The sequence below is a fragment of the Gracilinanus agilis genome, chromosome 3 (genome assembly GCF_016433145.1).
Source record: "Gracilinanus agilis isolate LMUSP501 chromosome 3, AgileGrace, whole genome shotgun sequence".
NCBI classification, from domain to species: domain Eukaryota; kingdom Metazoa; phylum Chordata; class Mammalia; order Didelphimorphia; family Didelphidae; genus Gracilinanus; species Gracilinanus agilis.
Window position 1 is genome coordinate 38,284,152 of NC_058132.1, and position 9,174 is coordinate 38,293,325.

General features: G+C 36.4%; 1 pseudogene; it reads left to right on the forward strand.

The window, feature by feature from the left end:
• Positions 1-1,066: 1,066 nt before the first annotated feature.
• LOC123240943 overlaps positions 1,067-9,174 on the forward strand; it is a 160,591-nt pseudogene continuing 152,483 nt past the window's right edge.

Genomic DNA, 9,174 nt, shown 5'->3' on the forward strand with positions numbered 1-9,174 from the left:
TATGACCTGAAGAAAAAGGATAAGGAAAGTCAATGTCAGAGAGGGGAGGGGATTAATTTTGGTTAAAAAAAAAGGAGGGTGGGGGAATCTTGCCTTTCTTACCCAAACACTGTTCCATCAGCTGTGAAAAGGTTCCAAGATTCTGCTATATTATAGGTGGCTTTGACTTTCCTCTTGTTCCCTCTAAGCCTTTTTTTAGTCAAACCTTTCAAGAAGGAGATAACGCTTGGTCATTTGGCCAAAGGTACAATACTGCCATTCTTCTGAGCTCCTGTATTCTGTGATGTACAGAAATGTGCAGCCATTTTCTCTAGGTACAAAAAAGCAGTTTGCCACTTTGGAACTTAGAACCTGGTAAAGCAGCCCTGGGCATGTGCCAAGGTGACAGTTAGGGACAGGGTATAAATTGAAGTCCACAGACCACTCAGGGTCTCATTTTTCCCCTTGGGTTAGGGAGGCAGGAAGTGACAGTCTGGGCCCCTGGAGGTGGGAGTTTTGGTATAGGCAAGCAGGCAGGGTCAACCTTTATTGTTAGCCATATCAAACACCTTTTATTGGCATAGCCAATAAGCTTTATTTCAAATCAAGATGATTCAGCAGATAACAAGAATTACAACAGCATCTGACCCAGGGACTTCATAGCCCTGGGCTTAGCATCAAACAGCTTCAGAGTCATAGAGAGACCCTCAAGGTCCCTTTGATCTCTGCATCTTAGGGAACATCATGTTAAATATTTATTTAGACTTACAATATTTTAGGCAAGATTAGTCAGGGTTTCCTTCATCCACTCTCCTACTCCCAATTTACCTACCCTTTCAATTTACCTATTAAACCCAGTTTAATCTCTAAGCCTACCTATAGTGATCTTTAAAAGTGAACCTACATTCAGAGGAAGGACTGCAGGAGAGGAAACATATAAGAAAAACAACTGCTTGAATGCATGGGTCGGGGTGGGCATGATTGAGGGTGTGGACTCGAAACTACCACACCAATGCAACTACCAACAATTTGGAAATTGGTCTTGATCAAGGACTCATGACAAAACTAGAGGAAATGTGCATCGGCCATGGGTGGGGTGAGTGCGGGGAGCGAAGGGGAAAGGAGGAGCATGAATCATGTAACCATGTTAAAAATGAATATTAATAAATGTTTAAAAAAAAGACTATCTGTCTTTTGATCCAGCCATAGCACTGTTTGGATTATACCCCAAAGAGATAATAAGGAAAAAAAAACTTGTACAAAAATATTTATAGCTGCACTCTTTATGGTGGCAAAAAAATTGAAAAATGAGAGAATGTCCTTCAATTGAGGAATGGCTGAACAAATTGTGGTATCTGTTGGTGATGGAATACTATTGCACTCAAAGGAATAAAGAGCTGGAGGAATTCCATGTGAACTGGAATGACCTGATGCAGAGTGAAAGGAGCAGATCCAGGAGATCATCATACACAGAGGCTGAAACACTGTGGTACAATCGAACATAAGGGACTTCTCTACTAACAGCAATGCAAGGATCCAGAGCAAGTTTGAGGGACTTATGAGAAAGAAAACTAGCCATATTGAGAGGAAGAACTGTGGGAGGAGAAACACAGAAGAAAAACAACTGCTTGAACACATGGGGTGATGGGGATATTATTGGGGATGTAGACACTAAACGATAACTCTAGTCCAACTATCAATAATAAGGAATTAAGTCTTAATCAATGATACATGTAAAACATGTAAAAAAAACAGTGGAATTGTGTGTCGGCTAAGGGGGGTTATAGGGGTTTGGGGGAGAGGGATAACATCTTAACTGATCATAGCCAATTTAAGCTCCTGCTAACCTTATAAATAGAACCAAAGGTTTCAGGAAATCAACATTCAACTTCCTGGTGACCTTCTAGCCAACTGACAGCCAGAAACTGGTTCCCAAGTCCTTGTGGTTAGGTAGAGAATTCTCACTCTTAAAGGAAGCTTTCTTAACCCAGCTGGTATGGGGAACAAAGCTTATTTTTCATATCAAGCTGTGCTATTGGGCTTCTCCTGAGTTATCTCAAATATAACCTTGACTCTCTACTGGTCATAACAATTCATAATGATTGCCTTTTAAAAGTGCACTTCCTGCAGTTCTGCACTCTGGGCTTTCTTTCAGAGTCTCTCCCTTCTTCAGCTCCAAAAGGCAAGGTGAGGCTATTCAACCACCCTTCCCCCCCTCACCAAGTGTTTAAGACAGGGAGGAGGGCTCCAAGAGGTATGAAGTGCCCCCAACCAAACCCACATTGATGAGGGGAGGCCTGATTTTCCACCATTCAATTCAGAGGTGGTTTTAAATGGATGGAAAAAAGGTCCATGCCCCAGATCTTCCCCCTTTCCTTACAACTTTTACATGGTAATGTTTTCTCAGATTGCCAATTTAGATTGGGGGATTCATACAAGGCACCCGAATCTAACCAGAGCATCTCATCATGATTCTGGCAAGACATCCATCCTGGACTACCCTCCATGATTGGGATTCAAGAAACTCACATACACAATATAGAAGACTTCAGAGATGTTTTTGTATTTTTTTTAAATTTCCTTTCTAATTATCAATGGAGGAGCAACCCATTTCCTTCCTACATGTTTTTTTTTCCCTTTTAATCTTTTAGTTTTAGAAAAATCATGTTGTTAAAATTGTGAGCATGGAAGAGTAATTAAGGAAAATAATATTTAATAAGCTAAAAAATAACTAGAGTAATTTAAGACCTTTTTAACTTTTTTATTTATTTTTTAAACCTTTAACTTCTGTGTATTAGTTCCTTGGTGGAAGAGTGGTAAGGGTAGGCAATGGGGGTCAAGTGACTTGCCCAACGTCACACAGCTGGGAAGTGTCTGAAGCCAGATTTGAACCTAGGACCTCCCGTCTCTAGGCCTGGCTCTCAATCCACTGAGCTACCCAGCTGCCCCAATTTAAGATCTTTTTAGCAATACAAAATATAATATTTCATAAGATTTACTCTGACCAATTCAATATTTAGTGATACATGGGAGCTTTTATATATCTATTTTGTAATTACTCTTTTTTCTAAAAATATAAATGTTTTTCAGCCTTCGTTTTCCTTGCCAAATGAACTGTGAAAACAAAATTTATTGTCCAAAAAAATAAATTAATTAATAAAAGGAGGAAGGGGAGAAAAGTAGCCATTTTCCTCTTAACAGCTTCAGTTCATGGTGTCCATGTTGTAGGAGAACAGAATTTTCATTTTTATTTTTTGAACATTTTTATGAAGAGAGACTGTTCCAGTATGGTACTTTTAGAAGATAAGGACTGTTCTGTTCTAGCTCTGAAGCAATTCAAAAGAGGCCACTCTCACCCATATGACATATGAATGAAGAATATATTTTCTCAGAGCCGGTCCCTCCATCTTTAGATGAATTGTACATGTTCTCAAACCCTATTATACACAAATATATTTAGGGCATATACAGAGGCCTTTTGGGGAGAGGTGGAGAAGGAAGAAATTCTGCAAGAGTAAGTATCGGGATCAATAAAGTATTTCTGTAGGGGGTTATCTCTCCATTTGTATGTTCTGTCTTTGTAGGTCTTTTTTTCCAGTCATTCCTCCTGAGAAATTATGGGACAATCATAAACTTAGAAAAACAAATTCAGCAAACAAAAGTTGAACAAGTAAAAAATCCCATATAGAACAAAAAAGTTAAGTATTGAACCAGTATTATTTTATTAATATATTAATATATTCTGATATCTGTTTAATTTTTCAATTCTATTAATTATCTTCTTTTTTGAATTTTTCTGTGAAATAAATGGTTTCTTTGTTATTGTTACTTACATGCTCTTTATATTTCTTATTTGGATTCTAAATCTTTTAAAATTTCTGACATTTGAGGCATACTTAATTCTAGTGGTCATTTTTCATTATAACTTGTCCTTTCTGATAGAGTTTATTTTCAATTTTTTCTTACCCCCTATTATTTATTTATTGAATTGGAACCTATTCACATACCTTACTGGGAAAAAAATCCTCCTGTTACAGAAAAGGAGATTGAAGCTCAAATAGGTTAAATGAATTGCCTAAGGTAACCCAGATAATTAAAAGTAGAGCTAGATTTTTTGTCCTTTTCTCTAAATATATTCTTTTCATTGTCACCCAACCTCTTTCTCTTTACCATAACATGGTTCCTATAAAGAATCTCATTAATTTGCCCCCAAACACCTTTCTAATCTTCTTATACCATACTTACACACATGTAATTTGTGATTTGGTGACATTTGCCTTCTTGATATTCCTATGGCTAGAATGTTCTCCTTCTCCTTTCTTCCTCCTCTCTTCCCTCACTTCCTTCAAATTCCAGCTAAAGTTACACCATTTACAGGATGCCCTTTCCCATCCCTATTAATAGTAGTGCCTTCCCTCTGTTGATTTTCTCTAATGTATGCTATACATAGATTATTTATACATAGTTGTTTTCCCCCCTCATTAGTCTGTGAGCTCCTTGAGGTCAGAGATTGCTTTGCCTTTCTTTGAGACTAGTGTTTAATTTAGGACCTGGCACATAAATATTTAATAAATAATAATATACACTTATATAAAAATACAAATAAAAGTATTAATAATTAATAATATAATTATAACTGATAAAAAATAAAAATAAATAAACATACTAGCTAGTGCATATAAAGTGCCTTAAAACTCTAAAATGTCATATAAATGTCAGTTACCACTACCATCAGCATACAAGTTCCTTGAGGGCAAGTAGTATTTCATTCCATTTTAATTTTTGCCCAGTATGGTGACTGGCATATAATTTGTAAATTATTAATAAATGCTTGGCTATTGCTCTTTTTTATCATTAGCATCACTAGCTACTTGAGGGGAGGCAGTATTTTTTTATATCCTTCTTTTTGTATCCTCAGCACTTGGCACAGTGACTAGCACATAATAGTCATTTCATAAAAGTTTTTTGATTGATGATTGATGTGAAAGGATTTTGTTTTCAAAACAAGGATTGATGTAGGAGGAGAGATTAGGATCTTGTCCAAAAATTATTGAGTCAGGCAATCTCCATGTCTAGGGAGTGAGCTTTATTGAAAAAGAGAGGAAAGTAATGGAATGGCTTTATTGATGGAAAGGCTATAGCAATGAAAAGGGCTGGTGATGGAAATAATCTTAGAGGTTTTCCAGAATGCTTTTTATCTTGTTTAGTTATTAAGAAAGGGACCATTTGTTTGGGTTGTTGTTGCTCTGTGTTTCTAGGGAACTGATATCGCTTTACCCATGCTTCACTCTGTTTGCCTACTTGGGAGTGGAGAGCAAACCAAAATGTAAATAATATGCTAATGATTTGTTAATTACCCTAGGGCAACATACAGGTCCATTTTTGCTATTTTCTGCACAGACTTCTAGAAAGGCAGTGATTATGGAATCAGAGTATTGTTTGAACCTAGTCCTGTGTGACTGGGGAACTGAACCACCTGTGTTTGCTATTCAGAGACCCTAGTTAATGACCTGTATACATTATGTCTAAAGATTGATGTGAGGAGTTTTCTCACAAGCAACTCATATATTTTATAGGAAAGATTGCCCCATTCTAACCAACTAATTATTCTTTCTATGTTCCTTTGATTGTGTACTGCTATTTGGCAGAATCCGTTACATATTTCAGTCCACATAAGAATTAAGACTTTTTCCTTCTTTTGGATATTTTATATGGATTCTATATTTCTGAGAAATTTATTGAATTTCACATCATTCATTTTCCCTATAATATTATATACATTAACTTGTTTTCTCTAAAATTATAAAATATATGAAATATCCAAGACTTTATAAGTATTTGGAACTCTGGATGTTGGTATTTCCTCCACCAAAGAAGATCATAACCCCGACAATGATTTAATAAATAAATTCTAGGGATTTCCTTGGGGACTTTTAGGGTTTAAATGACTCACTTTGGGTCACAAAGCTCAGGAATGGCAGAAGTGGGATTTTAACCCAGGCTTACCTGATTATAAGGCAATCCTCCATCCACTACACCACACTGCCACCACTTGACAAAAACCGCCCAACAAAAAACAGGGATTCTACAAATACCTCACGTTAGCAAACATCCTTCCCTTGCCCTGCAAACAACAGCTTGTGTGAGCAGGAAAACATTACAAACATTTCACCAATATGTTGCTGTTGGAATTTCTGTTCCCCTCATGAAGACTTGCCTAACTCACATTTGCCAGCATGGCACAGCCCATATGCATTTTAGGAGCAGATGCAGGAACCAGCTTCAAGGGAGAGGTGTTCCTTGTTTCTCTAAATCACGGATCGCTTTGAAGCCAGGTGGTTTTCAATCTGTGTGCCATGGCCCACCAATGTTTCTTAGAAAAATTAGTATTCTGCCAATATGGGCTTTGAATGAAACCAGAGTCTTTGGAGTGGAACTTTATATGTTTAAACCAAGTTGACAGGGTAAAATGCTAATGAAGTCTTATAGATCACATAGATTGACTCCTTCATTTAACTGAAAAAAAATAAAAGCAAAACCAAAAATAAATCACAGAGCTATAAAGTAATATCTCCAAGATTATACCAGGGTAGAGCTAGATTCCAAACATAGATCATTTTTTCTCTGACCCAATGAATCTTGCTTCTACTATACCTGGATGTATCCTAATTAACTTTCTCACTTTCAGTTTCTTCTCACTCAAATCTATTCTTCACCAAGCTACAAAAGTAATAATCCTAGTATATATTTCTGATCATGTCACTCCCTAGATCAAAAAAGTTTCAATGGTTTCATACTGCCTCTAGGATAAAAGTCAAGATCATCTACACAGCATTTAAATCCTTTCACAATTTCCTGTGCCACCCTACTTTTTCAGTTTTTTCCACTTTACAGTAGCTTCACTGGTTGGATTAGTCAATTTGTTCTGCTCATTTTCCCTATTATAAAGCTTTGTACCTCTCACCTCTGTTCCTTTGCCCCGGATATTCCTCATATTTTTACCTCATATTTCCCTCAATAAAATGTAAGCATCTGAGAATAGGAACTGCTACATTTTTGTGTACATATTGTAATTATCTAGTACTGTCTAGCATATAAATAAATCTTTAAGAAATGCTCTTTTTTTGCTCTTTTTTTCCTCTTTATATTTTTCTTTTTTACATATTGGCACAGTTTTCAATAATTGTTTTCTAACATTTTGCATTTGTGTTCTCTCCCTCCCTCCCACCCCTTTCCCTTCCTCAATAGGACATCTCTTTCTTTGTACCCATCATAACCCAGCTGTGCCCTTAGTATGATTTGTAGCACAAAATAAGCAGTCAATTAATGTATTTTCACTTACTCATTCATTTATTTATTCATTTATTCATTCAAAGAAAAATACCATCTGAGGGGTTTGTAATGTCATTGTCCAGTTGTTTCAGACATGTCCAACTTTTCATGACTCGATTTCGGACTTTCTTGGTAAAGATAATAGAGTAATTTCCAATTTTCCTTTCCTGCTCTTTTTACAGGTGAGGAATATGAGGCAAACAGGTTAAGTGACTTACACAGAGTTACACTTGTAGTAAGCATCTGAGGGCAGATTAGAACTCAGATCTCCATGCTTTGAAACCAGGCACTCTATACACTATGCCAATGAGAGAAACCCAAATTGAGACTCATGTATAGAGAATAACCAATATTCCATCATCAGAATACTTATAAAAACGACTTGCCATTAGCACATTGTGGCACTTACTTTCTATATTTTCCTAATTCATTGAGTTCAAGTCAAGAAGTCCCATTTTAGGAAGGATAACAGTAAACAAAACCAGTTCACCTCAAGGAAGCCAAACAAGATGATGAAGGATCTCAAGATTATACCAAGTCCAGTCAAAAGACAAGAAAAATGGAAGAATATTTTAAAGATTGAAAGGCTTTTTCACCTTGAGAAGGAAAGATTCAAGGAAGAGGAGTGATGATAGATGTATTCAAGAATCTGAAGAATTATCATGTGGAAAAGAAATTTGATTGATTCTGAATTACTTTATAGCATAAACTAGAAGCAATGGTTCTAATTTTCAAAGAGGCAAATGTTAACTTGATTTAAAAGCACTTCTCTTCATAATTAAAGTCATGTAATCCATAGATTAGCTGCCTCTGGAGGTTGTGTTTTCCTCTTCATTGGTGGTATTTTTAGAAAAAAAAACAGGTGACTGTGTTTTAGGTAGATTTTGGAGATGATTTTTGGTCAGGCATGATTTGGATTAGATTACTTTAGAATTTCCTTCCAACATGGAGATGCTATGATTTTGTGCTAAGCATTGGGATTTCAAAGAAAATAAATAAAAGATAGTTCCTGCCTTCAAGGAGTATATATTTTAACAGGTGACTCAACATGTCAAATGCTATGATATACATGTGTGTGTGTGTGTGTGTGTGTGTGTGTGTGTGTGTATGGGATAAATGGGATCTATAGAACTATAGACCTGGAAGGAACCTCAGAAAAAATCCAATCCCATTTTATAAGCTTTGGTCTAGATATGGGAAACAATTTGTCTAAGTCACAGTGACACAGCTGAGCCTTGAACACAAAGTTCCTCATTCCCTAGTCCATCAGTCTTTCCCCTTTACCATGTCATCACTGCAATTCAACTGGCTTTGTTGAATAATTTCCCATCCAAAGGATTTACCTCTTAGGTTTGACCTAATTTGCCAAGTATAGGAGAAACTACACATTCCTCTGCTTTCATTTCCTTATTTGTAAAAGATAAAAATGTCAATGCCATCACACCACTTGCAAAAGTTAAGAATGAATGTCATTTCTACATTGCTTGGAAATTCATGGATGAGGGGCCTGTAAAGGCATTGCCATTTGGGTTCCATCAAAAGTCCATTAGTTTCCAAGGAGGCAATAAATGCATTTTTTGAAATTTCAAGATGATTTAGAATGACTCAAGGATATGGTGTTTCACCATTGTATGTATAGTCAGGTCAATAGAGTTTATTACCACGACCCATCACTACCACCTCAGGTGACAAAAGTCAATCCATTAGTATCTGTCAATTGAGAAAATACATGATGATGACAAAAAAGGTTCTATCATTTAATAGTTTTAAATTAATTTCTCAGTCAGACAGTTTCATATGACAGAGAGAGAGAGAGAGAGAGAGAGAGAGAGAGAGAGAGAGAGAGAGAGAGAGAGAGAGAGA